The 13,211-nt window shown below is 43.7% G+C and overlaps 1 protein-coding gene across 3 annotated transcripts in view; it reads left to right on the plus strand.

Annotated features, from left to right (window-relative positions):
* The window catches only part of NTF3 (neurotrophin 3), a gene marked incomplete at both ends in the record, with an annotated part of 65,921 nt that overhangs the window by 5,089 nt on the left and 47,621 nt on the right, over positions 1-13,211 (plus strand). The gene's annotated exons all lie outside the window — the stretch shown is intronic.

Genomic DNA, 13,211 nt, shown 5'->3' on the forward strand with positions numbered 1-13,211 from the left:
TGAATCTAAAGCTAAACTGAGTGCATGCTAATGCTTTTGTCTATGGGCTTGCTGGAGGCTAAGGCAACCATGAGAAAACTGCCCAACAGGATGGAGAAATGAATACCTACAACATGATGGACCCCCGTGAAGGAATATGCTGTGTGTGTGTGTGTGTGTGTGTGTGTGTGTGTGTCTGTGTGTCTGTGTGTTTGTGTGTGTTTGCAAGGATTCTCTGTGGGTTTGGGGAAGGGGGAAGCTTGGTATTGGATGTTTAGACTTTGCTTTAAGAGAACAAAGGCTGGAGAGATGGCTCAATGGTTAAGAGCACCGAGTGCTCTTCCAGAGGTCCTGAGTTCAATTCACAGCAACCACACGGTGGCTCACAACCATCTGTAATGGGATCCTGATGTTCTCTTCTGGTGTGACTAAACACAGCGACAGAGTACTCAAATATATTAAGTAGGTAAACTGCTAGGGAGAGAGAGAGAGAGAGAGAGAGAGAGAGAGAGAGAGAGAGAGAGAGAGAGAGAGAGAACAAAAGTATGCATAAAAAAGGAGCTATGGATTTCAGGGAGTGAGCATAGAAGGAGGAGCTCACTGAGTTCATTGAGATGTGAAGTAACTGGGCCAAAGCAGGAGGAAGCTTATATACACTTATACATTTTAGGGGTTAAAAACACATAATCCACCTGGGCCAGCTGACAAGGAACCCCTTCCAGATCATGTGAGGGCATCTAGGTGGGACACTATTAGGCTAATGACAGTTGTGATTCGTGAAATTGAAACTGTACTATTTTGAGGTTCTCCCTCAGTGTTTCGGGGACGTTCATCTCCCTGAGACATCACTGATGTTAGGCAGAGCTGCTGCCCCTGTTTTTGCAAGAGCAGAAGGTTGAGGTAGCAGACTCACCACTGGAAGTGCCTGTATTTAGCCTGCCACTGTGGAACAATGATTTTCTGATGTCTGGGACTCTCCATGTCCCGCTCTACAGAGTGATGGTTAACAAAGACTGTGTAAGAAGGAAAACGTATTCTCTTTACCTGGCAGCACCCAAAGGGACCAGTTGTAAGAGCTGTGGTCTACAATCTACTTGTACTAGGGTCCTGATATTTGTCAGTCACTGGGAAAATGGAATTTTTGTCTCTTCTAAAGAGCATCTCATCTTTGATGCTTACCCATCATGTAAATAAATAAATAACTAATATAGATTTCCCATGGCTTGCCTCGGCTTACTACCTATCCATAAACTGGAGGCAGGTAAAGTTAGATTGTAGTTCCTGGAAATCCGATAGGTCTCTGGATTATTCAGCAAGAGAGACAATATGGGAATCGGTTATTAATTTATTCAGACAAACTTTGCTTTAGCATCTGTTTTGCAAGCTACGAGGCCAAAGCAAATGTGAGTTTGAAAACAGGGAGCATGGTAATTGTCCTTGGCATCGCCATCGTTTGTGTACGAGGGAAACAAAGTCCAGCCACCCTGTGTTACTGTCAAGGTCTGTGTTTTCCTAGACGATAAGTCCTTGGCAGGCCCCACCCTGCCTGGAGAGAAGAACCCCAGGGGTTGGAATTGTGAAATGCTGCCTGTCCAGTGCAGGGAGTTGGGCACAGCCACTTTCCACTGAGACAAGTATAAAGGCCCAGAGGCACTGAAACATCCCAGTCCTCCCAGAAGTTAGCACACGCTGTCAACTCCTGGCTCCGAGTCAAGACTCCCATCCTGGAGTTCAGTGGCCATAAATAGTCAGGAGCTAAGTTATTTCCATGAGGCACTAAACCAATTCTTTTGCTTTTTTTGGCGAGATCGGGCCAATTAAGTTGATTGGAAGAGGTCACTGCTGATGGGTCTCTCATTCCCCAAGCAGGACAGGCCAGGAGAGTTTAATTACATAACATTTCCCATCTCTGCCTTTGCACTCCCAGACGGATCAGATGTTCAGGCCTTTCCTCTTCCCCTCCACTCAGGATGCCTAATTGAGCAGGTTGTGTTGGCTGCAGGCTGCAGGCCTTTTCCTGAGCAATTCCAAGACTCCCACCCTAAGCAGAGGGGCTGAAAAATCCAGGTGCTGGCTGAAAGTGAGAGAAGGGGTCTGGGGGTGACATGGAAGAGCTTTTAAACCCACCACTGTTTTAAGACCTCAGCAGCTGCTGTTCTTCTCATTAATGCTGCATGCAGTTTCTGACACTGGGCATACTGACCTAATGGCTGTTGAACTGAGTTTTATGTAAGACTGACTTTGTTGGAAAAGAACCAAATCTTTTACTGGAGAAAAGCCTAAGGCCCATGTGGGGTTGCTGATAAGGCCAGTGGATACATTTTGTGCATGGGCCAGCACCTGCTTATGAGCTCACAGTACATGTGTCTGTGTGTGTGTGTGTGTGTGTGTGTGTGTGTGTGTGTGTGTGTGTGTGTGTGTGGTGTGTGGTGTGTGTGTGGTGTGTGTGTTGGAAGACACATAAATACAGGAGCTATCCTGAAGGGGCAGAAAACATCTGTAGAGCTTACGCTATTGGTGGACACGTATATGGGTACTGGCTCAGATTTCTTTGTCATCAAATTTATTTACTGTGGAAAAAAAGAAGCAGTTTTCTGTCAGATCATTTGCATACGGGGATTGTAAACTTTGAAGTGTAGGGTCAATGTAAATACTACTTCATTCTTGCCTGGAAAGAGTCTAAGATCAAGAAGTTAGAACAGAAAACTAACAAACAAACAAAAAAAAAACCCCACAAATAAAATACTATACATATATCTATCTATCTATATATATATCTATATATATAGATATAGATATATATATAGATAGATAGATAGATAGATAAATAGATAGATATAGATAGGTAGGTATAGATAGATAGATAGATAATATATTTAGAAAATATTAAGAAATATATACATACTCTTTTAGAAGTCTCAATTTCAAACTGTTATCACACATGTAGATAGTCCAAGAGATTTTCATGATTTTCTGTGAAGCCAACTCTAATTTTACCTACAAATACTAAGGAATGAGATATAGTTATTTTTATGTAATCAGACTGCACTTTCTATATGTTCATTTCCTTATCTGTCATGGCGCTCCGTTGACAATATTGATTAAGAACTATTGAGGTCTCTAGAACTCTGGGCATCCTCCAGTGACAGACTTCTGGTGTGTTCTGTTATGATTGCTCATTATCTTGCAACATTACCAAAGAAGACATCTGAACAACTGATTTTTTTTTCAAATGAAGCAAAGAACTAAGTAGCTAGGACTTCATTCAGAACGAGGTGGTCTTAACCAGCATGAGGCAGCAGATGGCCTGCTGACAAGGATATGGGGATCAGCTTTTAACTGAGCTCTATCACTAATTAGCTGTTGCTCTGTGACCCTGAATATTCTCTCCAGGCTGTGATTTTCCTGACTATAAGTGAAGGGCTTCAATTAGAAGACTTCAGGCCTCAAAGCCACCATTCCAGCTCCACCACCCTAAGATTCTACATTAATCTTGTCCCATTTAATTTTTGCTAATATGCCTTACTTGGAGCGTGCCTTGGCACATTCAAAGGAGCTCCTGTTTTTATCTTTGGAGAAAGCTAGAAAGGCATGCAAAGAATTTACCAGAACTTTTTGTTTTGTCCAAGAATGCTCAAGATGTTGGCTTGGTCTATAGAGTATGCAGTTTACAGAGCAGATTGTAATTGGAATTGGCTTTCTGGTAGACCTGATGCTAATCATTCAGCATCTTCCTCTCAAATACCTTTCACTGTCAACATTTCTAACAAAAGATGAGCACTCACCTTTAAGACAATGATAATAAATGAGTAGATAGTGGTTGCCAGGCATTATGACAAATAATGCTTGACATTATCTCAACATCCCCAGATAATCTCATGAATAACTAAGGATACAAAGTTGATGTGAAGCTAAAGGACAAGTCCATAGTTACATAACAGAAGGCTGATAGTCTTTTCTTCCTGAAGCCAATAGCATTCCAATGTTCACCAGATTGTGTTTTCTGTGTTCTATGATATCATCCAGATGGGAGCTGGTCCTATAGCCCTCTGTGAAGTTTGTCACCCCACAGGATAGCCTGCTCCACCAGAAGCTTCCTTTTCTTGTGCAAGACAAATGTTTAGGTTTTTTAGCCACCTGCTGGCAAGCATGTGTCAGATCTGTCATAGCTTCCATTACCCCCAACACATTCCCAAATTTACTTCCCATACTGTTGACAAGGGAATTTGCCCTTCCAGCATGTGGGTATTGATCTAAGTCACAATTGCCTCCTTGTAAAGTCTATAACAGTGGAGCTGGACATCTGGTTTTGATCCACAAGCCCATAAGAGGTGGTAGGTCCCAGCATTCCTGAGGACTGCATGAAGACTAAACTTACAAGGAGAACAGGATATCTCTGCAGAGTTTGAAAGATTGCTGGATAGGCCAGGGAACCCAACCATTTAGATGCAGGCTTTGACTAGGCAGACTTCTTGCTGGAGGGTTGAGGATCACAGATTGCTTCAAAAAACTGAGCCCCAAAGCTATCCTGGACACAGAATAAAGCAGCCGTTGTGTCCCCCAGCCCTAGTATCTGCCTCCGAATTTTACTCTCTGGGCAAAAGTACTTCCAAGGGTAGGGAAATAAAAAGACTTCTTGGAGGTGACTCTTATCCGTTTCAAAGGGTGTGGCTCTTGATTTTGTTTTCTCTCCTTACCTCCCAACTACAACTAACACACACACACACACACACACACACACACAAGTGTCTGCAAACCTTCAAGACCAGTAAAGTGAGGGGATTTTGTTGTGTTGCTTGAAGGTATTTTCACTGTACAGCAAAAGACCAAATGCCCATGTGATTGTTTTACAATATTTATACTCCAAATACATGTAGTTGCTCTGTTTTAAACATTTCACATGTAGGGTGATGCATTTCTCTCTCTTCTTTTCTCTGTCTCTGTCTCTGCCTCTCTCTGTCTCTGTCTCTCTCTCTGTGTCTCTTTCTTTCTCTCAGTGAGTGCCAAGTAGTTGAAACTTACTACAATTTACTGTTCCCTTCTGTTTCTAGACCTAAGCCTCCATCATTTAAAAATATCTTTCCTCCCCCTCTGCCTCCCGATTGTCCCTTGAGGAATGTATTTCAAGTTCTCAGTCTGGGATTAGTTCCATCCTGTGTCTAGCAGACCTGTTTCTGCTGGTTTGTAAGGTACTTCCACTGGGTTCAAGAGTAAGATGCAGCTGTAAAACTCACCTGATTTCCCAACAGGTGTGTTCCAGCATCGAGAAGAAGCTCGGCTCTGCTGACACCCAGCTGGTTAGATTACCTCTCTCCCTGCGTAAGGTTCAGACTAATGGTGCATTTTAAACAGAACCCTTTCCTTCCATGGGCCTCTGCTTCCTGATCTGGAAAAGAAGGGAGCTGGGCTCAAGGCTGATCAAAAGGAACCTGAAAGTTGTAACTGTTCGGATGTTCTATGGCTCTGCTGTTCCTCACCCTGGTTCATGCCTGGGATGTTCAGGTACTCCTCCTGGCCTGGAGTACTTATGTACAGAAATGTGGAGGGGGTGGTGGAGGAAATTAAGTTATGTGATGCCAGATAAGTTATTGAACATATGGATGAGTGAATGTTTATGGGGTGCTGAAGAAGCAAGCTTGCCAGATTTGTGGCGGATCTTGGATTGCTAGCTAGGAGCATGGGGGAGAGGTTTATGTGGGATGTCTGTGGGTAGCTGAATTCAGTAAGCTAAATCCGAAAAATCCCAAACTGTGCTCCATGAGCTGAAACCTGCCTCTTGTACTACCCCAGACTGGTTGTAACTTGGACATCTTTGGGCCATCCTGGATCTTGTTTTCCTTGCCTATTAAGTGTCCAAATTAAAGCTTCGAAGACCACCGACGTCTTTCCTGTCTTCTCAATAGATTGTGGGAATTTAAGGCTGGAAGAAAAAAAAACCTAGATAAATGGAGGAGAGGGTTAATGGATTAAAGAAAGGAGACCCTTAAAAGGTTTACAGGTGATGGAAAATAGCCTGATGCAAAACAGATAGGAGTGGTCAAAGAATGCGCCTGTTCTCGAACTGGAGCGCAGCAACAGAACATGTGTTTGTGTGTTTATGTTGTAGCCTGAATGCTCATCTCTCCAGCTTCACCAGTAATATTAAAATCATTTTAGACACATTTGTTTCTCCATTACCTTCCTTGGGAAGCCTCCCTGCATTCCCCTAGAGAGCCAGGGGGCTCCCTTCCCAGCATCCTCTATGTTATAGCACTTAACAGCCGGTGCTGCATTTATATCCCTCTCTTCTTCCTAAAGGATGAAACTCTTGAAGAGGGGTCTGTGCTTGTCATCTTTGTGTTCACCAACACCTGGATGGCCTGCCATGGAAATGTGTCGACTGAATGCATAGACATACGAGGGAACCGCTGGTGAGCTTAGTAGACAGCAACGGAAGCTGGGCTCAGAGCTGTGATGCGCTCGCCACGGGTTCAAAGCCCTGTCCTCTGTGATTCTCTTCTGCTCTGTCCAAAAGGCTGGGTCATAAATGCTGATTGCTTATTTGCCAGGAAAGGCTGTTTCCCTCATGTCCTAGCCTAGCCAGTTCTGTATATGTGAGCTCTTGGTCTTGAGGAATTGGGTATTACTGTAACATGGATTGGAGTAATCCCATTGAGACATTCTGAAAGTGGATCTGGATACATGTGTAAAAATAATTCTGTTTATGTCCCGTTGGTGACTCTGTGCTAGATGTTTGAGAAGATGCAGAAATGGATGAGGCTTTGGCCTGAAGGGCTGGAACTAGATAGAAACATGTCACATTATAACCAGGCTCCAAGAGAAAGAATGGTGAATATTGAAGGTGGAGGGAAGGTTCCCTGAGTATGACTTTGTAGTGTGAATGAGACAAAGCATCCTCTCAATTCAGGGACAGACCCGCCTTCACTTGCATGACGGGGGTCATATTGCTTCTGAATTCCCCCAGAGTCAGGTCTCAGGGAGAGGAGAGGATTCTTGGAGCCTTTGGTTTCTTTGTGGCAAGAGTCTCAGGAAACATTACGAATAGTTCAAGAGGTGGTGCTCAGGGCAATGTATGAGCTTCCAAGATTACATTCAAAGGTGTCCCCTATTGCAGCTGAATCAGCATAGTGCAAAGGAACTGGGAAGGCAGCAGACCTTCCTTTAAGAATTGTTTCCCTACCCCCTCACTGACTTATATGCGTCATCTCTGTGGCCACTTCGCACACAGGGACAGACTGCCATCTACTGTCCACTTTTATCCTCTGAGTCCTTCCTTTTCACCCAGCTCCTTGTCCTTCCTTCCCCTCATCCTTAATGGTTACAGACACCACGGAGAAATAGACAGTAGTTGTTCGATAGTTTCTGCAAAACTTAGCGCAACACGTTAGGTGGTTTTCCTCTCTGCTTCAGGATGTGTTGTTTTAAAGAGAAACTGCCTGGCATCTCTCGAGGCTTCTTAGTCAGCAGGAATACCAGGTGAAAGGCAGGATCTCAAGATCAGTGACCTTGGCATCCTTGGGAGATCAGAGAGCTGCCCAGTAGGATAAAACACCCTGTATTTGAAAACTGAAGATGACAGCTAAAGACTTTAGTGGCTGTGGGGTTTAGAGGAAGGTCCTGGCAGGGAAAAGGACAGCTTGTTCTGCATCTCCACCCAATAACTCTACTGTTAGGAAAAACGGTCCTGAAAGCTTGAGATGTGCTATGATTGTCCCTGAGCCAGTTGCTGTTTGACTCCCCTGGTGTATGGGAAAGTGTAGGTCCTGTCCCAGTGGAAAGTGTGAACTTCTCCATGCTGCTCCGGACCTCTCCTAGACTTTCCTTCAAAAACTCACCTGCCCAGTACTGGAGTCAGAGCTGCTCTTAAAGGAACTGGGTCAATGTCCTGACTCAAGTCTAAGATTTCTTTCTGTCCGAAATTATTTTCCCCAATAGATTCCTGAGACTTCTGTTTGTATTTCCTTTAGGCTGTTTGTTTGATCAATTGATCAATTGATCAATTGATTTTTTTCCCTCAAGGCCAAGCTGACAAGGGATTCATTTGTAGCTCAGGATGGCCTAGAGTTGATAGCAATCCTCCTGCTTCAGCCTCCCAGATACTGGGATTGTAGGCATGTACCACCATACCTGGCTTGCCTTGTATTTTAATTGTGGTGAGATTTGAATAATTCTTTGTCTGGTGAGATTACTTTTGAATAATTCTTTGTTTTATTCTTCAGGTGCTTTTGTTCTGAATGTTTAAATTACTTTCAAAGAAATTTCCAGGGTATCTCGTGTTCTTGTCCTTAGATACAGATATGTGCACATGACAGGGGGTGGGGATTGGCAGGACAGGAATGGAGGGTGGATTCTATTGGGTATAGGGAATCCACTTAAGTTTGAGGATCAGGTTACTACTTAAAGGATCTCAGCCCCTCACTATAGTCTTCAAACAATTTCTTGTTTTCCTCTTGGTTGTCCCAGTGCCCCTTTAACGTTGACACCCCTTTTACTTCTGCTAAAGAGTCACTTCTCCATTTAACAGGTGTCCTGGATTTTGAGGGGACCATTTGACAGAGATAAAGTCAAGCCAAGGTTCATTGGAATAGGCCAAGTTTTAAGATTTATTTTTACACATATGAGTGTTTTCCCTGAATGTATATCTGTGTTCCATGTGCTTGAGGGCCCAAAGAAACCAGAAGAAGCCTTTTGGGATTGGGCTTACATACAGTTGTAAACTTCAATGTGGGATTGGGGATTTGAACCCAGGTCCTCTGAAAGAAGAGGTGAGCCATCTCTCCAGCCCCAAAGATTAAGGTTTTGACCAAGTAGAGGCAGGATATGAGAGGGTTAGATCAGAATTCCAGGTAGTTTTCATGTGGCAAGATGGTTTTCTGGCATAGAGATAAAAGGAAAATTCTCCCAGACCAACTAAGGTAGAAAGAGATAATCAGTCCCCAGCAAATTGCTTGGTGCCAAGGATACCAGGACATGGTGGCAATTTTCTGCTGGCTTGTGATAGAACTTGTAATGCCTGGAGAAAGCCAGAGATTGAGGATGTAATTTCTAAGAGAGGAATGAAACAGCAAAACTGTTTCTAGGTGAGTGGCACCCAAGCACAGAGCAGCATCAGCAGTGGGTAATAGAGTGGGGAAGAGGAAAGAGGGCAGTGTGAGCCAAGAAAGGTTTGCAGACAGCATGGGCGCCAGAGCACTGGGAAACTGAACAGCTCTCTGACTACAGTGTGAAAATGAAGAGTGGCTAATGGTTGGCTGGACAGGAGAAATGAATGAGTCGGCAAATAAATGGAGTACTGGCCGAGAACTGCAAGATGGACTGATCTTCAGTCATCCTTGTGAGGACTTTGCCTACTCTGGGGAGATTATGCCGGCCTGGAAGAACAGAGAATCATACAGACGGTTAGGATGTTGCTGGCTGCATAGAAATGGAACTGAGAGTAACTGTAGTTCTGAGTTTGAAAGGTGACAGTAGGGGTCAGGAGCTCCCAGCCATTTGCCTTACATATTTGTCCCATCTTAATTTGACTTTCACTCATGATCAGAGGGAAACGTGTCTTTGGGGTTAAAACCATAAATGTTGACACTCTGAGTGTGACTTGCTCCATACAAGGCCGCTTGTGCTATGGGTCTTTATTAAGCTCACAGTGGAATATGGCCAAATTCTGGAGCTTCGGCGACATGGGAAAAACTTCCAGGTTCATCCTATGGATTAAAACTTGTGCGGAGAATAGAGGGAAGAGAGAAAACAAGTTCTACATCCCAAAAAACATCTTTTTTCTTTTTTCAAATAGTAGGTCACATGTCCTGAATCCCAAACAGGCTCCCCCTCCCCATTAGTAGCTCACCAGGACATTCGTTTGCAAGCAAGCGTGCATCATTTAGTGTGTGAAAGTCACACAGTGCACACACAGCATGCCACCCAGCAGTTTCCGAGGTGGGAATGCTGCAACTCTCTCCTTTGTGAAGCCGGTGGGAGCCAAAGATGAATCTTGGACATCTGGTGACATATTTTTTTTTTTTTTTTTTTTTTTGGCCCGGCAAAGACTCTCCTTATTCTGCCCATTCTCACCTTACACTCCAGGGTCTGCAAACTCTTGCTGATGGTGCTTGCTCTGAGTTATTATTCAGTTCAGGTAAGCCTGGATGCTCATAGTTTGCAAAGACTATCAGGTGATGCTACTGTGTAGCCTAGGTTGAGCACTACCAGCTTATAGAAGTGAGCAGCTGAGCTCTCACCTGGCCTCCCTCAGCTTTGTCAGGCATCTGATCTCTTGCTGTCCCAGGTGTAATTCACAACTCACTATTTTGAGGATGCCAAGCTCATTTGGCTTGAGTCTTCTTACTTCTCCAGTGTTTGCCTTAGAAATTCGAAGATGGACGGGTCCTCGGCATATTCTAAAGTGCTAGCCTTCTGAATTACTGACAGAAAATGAGGTTGAAATGATGGGGTAAAGATGGAAGGAAAAGAAAGCAGACTATCATTTGGGGGGGCATTACTGCTTGTCTAGGCAATTTTTCTCAGTAGTTCTACCAGCATCCCTCAAGGCAATTGGTTCATGATCACGTTTTCTAATAGCTTTTCCTGAAGAAAGCAGTCAGATGCCCTTAGCCATAGATTAAGTCAGCCTATTACTGACACTGGTGCAAGCATCAGCCTTGGGATGGTCCTTCCAAGAGACACACCTGAGCCCATGTCTTTCCTATGAAGAAGTACTTGTTAGTTGTCTTTGTATTTCCTGGGGCCTAAAGGAGACATGGGGAGTAGAAGTTTGGGAAAAGGGATTCAAAAATAAAGCCTGAATGATTTTGTTTCCAACCGTATATTTCCAGTTTCTTAAGAGAACTATATGGGGCTATTTGCAATCCCTGGGTTTCTCATCACAACTCTGTGAAAGACGGTTTGTGGATGCCATCAGACATGCTAGGGCTGGATGCGTAATATCTGCTGCTGAATATATGCTTCTGAAGAGCCTTAGACCTGGAATTCTCAGAACTTCTGAGAGACCTAAATGCAGCATAAGATTTGCCCTGGTGTGGAATGGGTGGTAGTTCAAGATGGCAGAACTATCAAGAGTACTGTGGGCTGCCAGGCAGACAGAGGGGTTGGGCATTTTTCTGCTGGAGGGACTGTGGTGTAAGCTGCACACCACAGAACCTTTCTACAAAGAGCCTCAGAATCAGGAGGAGCCAGAACTATCTCTATAGCTCATGCAGACTAAACAAAAGATATTCTTGGCTATGAGAGCTACTTTCTCCTGGTTCCAAGTGTGTAACAATCACCTTCAGGATAGACCACTGGCCTTTCTCTCTCTCTCTCTCTCTCTCTCTCTCTCTCTCTCTCTCTCTCTCTCTCTCTCTCTCTCTCTCTCTCTCTTCCTCCCTTTCTTTCATTCTTCCTTCCTTTCTTCCTTTCCTTCCTTTCTATTTTCTTTTTTTCTTTTTGTCCCTGAGTCTTTTGATTAGAAGATGATGATGCTTCCTGGAGCAGCAAGAGAGATGAGCAGAAGCAGACATTCTCAACACAAGGTTTTCTAGAGTTTAATCTAGAACATGTTGACAAGGACCGTGAACTAATAAAGTTGACTCTGGTGTTGAGGGATTGTAAGTGGAATGACCACGATTAGACTTCTCAGATCCTTGATTTCCTCTTGTGAAAGAAACTACAATAAAATAGACACTATCTACATAACATTTAGTGCAGTTTCAGATGAGCTCATAGGAAAGAGCTTTGCAAGCTTCATATCGAAAGTACATGCCATGGCTCAACCTGGCATATTGTTTGTGTGTTTCTTTTGTGTGTCCTGGTTTAACTCAATTCTGTGAATAAAGACTGTGACTGAAATGGTTTTGGTAGAGTTTATTTTATCTTACTCTTTAGAGTCCATTATTGGGGATCTAAAGCAGGAACTCAAGGCAGAAGGCTGGAGGCAGGAACTGAAGCTGAGGCTCTGGAGGATGTTGCTTACTGGTTCACTCCACACTCCTTGCTTCTCTTTACTTGCTCAGTTTGCTTTCTTATAGCATCCAGGACCACCAGTCCAGGAACGGCACCTCCCACAGTGGGCTCATGGCAGGCCAATCTGATGGGGTACATTTCCTCAGGTGACAGTTTCTCTTGTATGATGACCCTAGTCATATCAAGTTGGAAAAAACAAACAATATAGAACCCAGGACTTTGTGTATGCCAGACAGGAACTCTACCACTGAGCTACAACCTCAGCCTAATCTGTTACCTTCTTATACTATTAACTCATTGATGATTTCCCCTAAGGCAGGCTGGGAAAACATTTCCTGACTAGACACCGAAATTCCTAGGTATACTTGAAACAGAGCTTCAGGAGGCATCCTAGAAACTGGGGCACAGGGTTTCTTATGTGTTCATGAGGCTGACTTTCTTTGATGGACAGCTGCTTATTCTGACTTCAGCTGGTCTCCTGTGATATATATTCTGTGTTATACCTGAGTGTGGTTTCAGCACTCTGGTTCAGCTTATGAAATTGTCAGTGACTTCTTGAATGTTACCTTCTTGTAGGAGTTTATTTTTAGTATATTTTCCTGTGTGTGTGTGCGCGCACGCGCCTATGCATGCAGTAATGGTTGAATTATAGTGAGTCTTTAGCATGTTTTATTGTCATGAGAATCTTTTCTCAGTTCTTACAAATTCTCCTATCACATAAGATATGAAATCCGACTTTCTCGGTGGGAAAAGGCATGGTAAGAAGAGCTGGGCCCTTTAGCACATTGCCTGTTCCATTTAAAAGAGATGAAACTATATGATTAGATGTGCAGTATACTTCTAACAACACTTATGTTCTTATTTAAACGGATGTCTTTAGTTGCATAAAGGTATGTGTACTATGTGCTTGCAGATTCCCAAAGAGGCTAGAGAGCACTGAACCTCCTGGAACAGGTGGTTGTGAGCCTTCTGATGTAGGTTCTAGGAACCAAACCCAGACCCTCTGCAAATGCAGTTAGCCCTCCTAGCTGGCCAGCCACACAGTGCTGTATTTTAAGACACTAGTTCTGTTGAGCACCAGAGTGCATTTAAATTCCACTCTGACCACTTCTTAGAGGTGAGACATAGACAGTAGCTTCAGATTCGGTCAGTGTTTTTAAGTCTGAAAATGACTTTGAGGACAGACAATAGTTGTACTTCTCCCAGCTCACTGTTGAGAGTCTCCTACAAGATACAGCTCTATATCTAGCTGCCTGCCTGACTCTAGGTTTTCTTAT

This window comes from Micromys minutus, assembly GCF_963924665.1.
Source record: "Micromys minutus genome assembly, chromosome: 3".
Classification (NCBI taxonomy): domain Eukaryota; kingdom Metazoa; phylum Chordata; class Mammalia; order Rodentia; family Muridae; genus Micromys; species Micromys minutus.